The sequence below is a fragment of the Lynx rufus genome, unplaced genomic scaffold (genome assembly GCF_022079265.1).
Source record: "Lynx rufus isolate CCGP_SWC_20201006 ecotype Redwood Valley unplaced genomic scaffold, mLynRuf1.p SCAF_4, whole genome shotgun sequence".
NCBI lineage: Eukaryota > Metazoa > Chordata > Mammalia > Carnivora > Felidae > Lynx > Lynx rufus.
This window is the reverse complement of record NW_025814856.1, coordinates 26,481,513-26,483,616: the sequence shown is the minus strand read 5'-3', so window position 1 is coordinate 26,483,616 and position 2,104 is coordinate 26,481,513. Positions and strand designations below refer to the sequence as shown.

The following is a 2,104-nucleotide window of genomic DNA, read 5'->3' as shown; positions in this document are numbered from 1 at the left end:
TCATACAATGGCATCAAAGCAATCCATGAAATTAAGATTTAAAAATCAGCTTTTTAGCATCATTCACTTGTTTATTTATTCATTAAATATTGTGCACCCATTGCACACCAACAAGATGTTTCTATTGTAATTACATCGCAATGATCAGGTCTTAAAAACCAAATGCCACATTGTATTAAGAAGTTGAGAGTTGAAAACATAAAATTGGTGAGTAAATTTACCAACAGGAAATGAATTCGGGCAATTCTGTGTAGCGGATAGGATTTTGATGAGATTATGACCTTGTGATAAATCTTAGGTAGATAATAATTTGGGGTATATCTTAGCTGCTAAACCCAAATGCAAGAGCAAAAAAATGTGTATACCTTGCTGATGTTTTTCCAAGATTCCTTTCTTCCATTACAGAATTGTTTTGTTTCACAAAGAAAACATAAAATTCCTTCCAGTGTGAATGACAGCAGTAGGGAAAGGAAATGTAAATTTGTCTTTTTTTTTTTTCAAAACAAATTAAAAATTAGGAGCCAATGAATTTCATAAGGACTGATATGGCAGTGTGCAATCCTACCAGCCCCAGGATCTCTAATCGCCTTCACTGACCTGACTGCAGACTAGAATTTTCCCAGAAGAAAGCAGATAGCATTGTAACTGATGTTCTCAGAACAGCATGGAGCTCAGCAAACAGGAGAATTCTGGTCCAGAAGCAGCTTGTGAAATCACATCCTACCAACCTTCACTAATGGAGGAGAACACCAAGGAAATAATAGCTTTGTGAGGGTCAGATTATAGAAAGAACTACAGCCAGGACAGGGAGCCCATACCTTATCCAGACTATGAGGAAACTTAAATTCTTTCCTGGGTGACTATGTAACCCAATAGCCAAACTGTTCAGCATAATGGAAACCAGGGCTCTCATATAATCAGTTTCTCATCCACTCATCACCCCTTACATCCCTCTCACTCTGTCTATCCCCTACTCTCTCCTTTCTAAACTACTTTTTCCCCCATCAAATATATAGTCACAGACTATTGAAAAAGCAGTCTTGTAAATACTCCCTCAAGAGCTTTAGTGTATTGTACAAAGATTAAAAAGTTAAAAGTTAAGCTTTGTGCAGTGGCAGTATTGTAGCCAATGAGGTTTATCCGAGGTGCAACTATTGCTAATTAAAAAAGTTAAAAGTTAAGTGATGTAAGATTTACATAAAAGAATATTCTCAATGAAAAATGCTTCCTCCACTGCTTACGATTTCTACCATTAACGTCAGAGTTAAGGCAGAGTCCCTCTGATGAATTCTCTGTAAGAAATTATGATTGGTTTTTCAATTAAAAAATAATCCTCTTTTTTAAGAAAGCATACTCTGGATCTCCTGGATGACCATTACCTAGTCAAGTACTGCTGTGCAAATTCAGAGCCAGTATTTTTACTGGGATCCACAGTAATATTTTCATTGTCTCGGGCAAGTGAGGAAATGAGCAAGTGTTCAAGAAAGGTAAAAGCCAAATTATGTTAGAGAATCCTCTATGAACAACAACTGTGAGGGAAAACAAGGAAGAACTGAGTCATCACACAACAGGTAGGACAGGCATGTTATACTCAGGAGAAACCCAATGCCCATGGTCAGCACCATGCTCAAATTTTCTCAGCAATTCCACTTTCAGTGAAACCATATCATCTATCGTATTAAATTAGTGTACTTAATTTGAATTTTATGCACTTTATGTATTGTATTTAATTTGTAAATTTGTTTTAGTTTTATCTTTGTAGAAGAGCTACAAACGCGAGGTTTTTATAAGCAGTTTATATGTTTTTATGCATTCATGTAACAAACTAATAAACATAAGTCAACACAGGGCAGAGTCTATAAAATTTTATTTCTTAAAACGGGATCTGTATATTGTTTTATTTTGAGAAATACTGAGTTAAAGAGCGTCTACACTGAATACTACTTGCGACAGGCAGAATAAATGCCACTCAAAGATGTCCCCCTTCTAATCCCTGGAACAGGAAAAAGGACTTTGCAGGTATGATTAAGTTAAGGATCTTGTGACAAGGAGATTATCCAGGATTATTCAGGTGGGCCTGATATAACCATTAAGGTCCTTACAA

The 2,104-nt window shown here is 36.0% G+C and overlaps 1 pseudogene; it reads left to right on the top strand.

Annotated features, from left to right (window-relative positions):
* Positions 1-1,100: 1,100 nt before the first annotated feature.
* On the top strand, positions 1,101-1,228 carry LOC124525291 (uncharacterized; annotated as a pseudogene).
* The last annotated feature ends 876 nt before the right edge of the window (positions 1,229-2,104 follow it).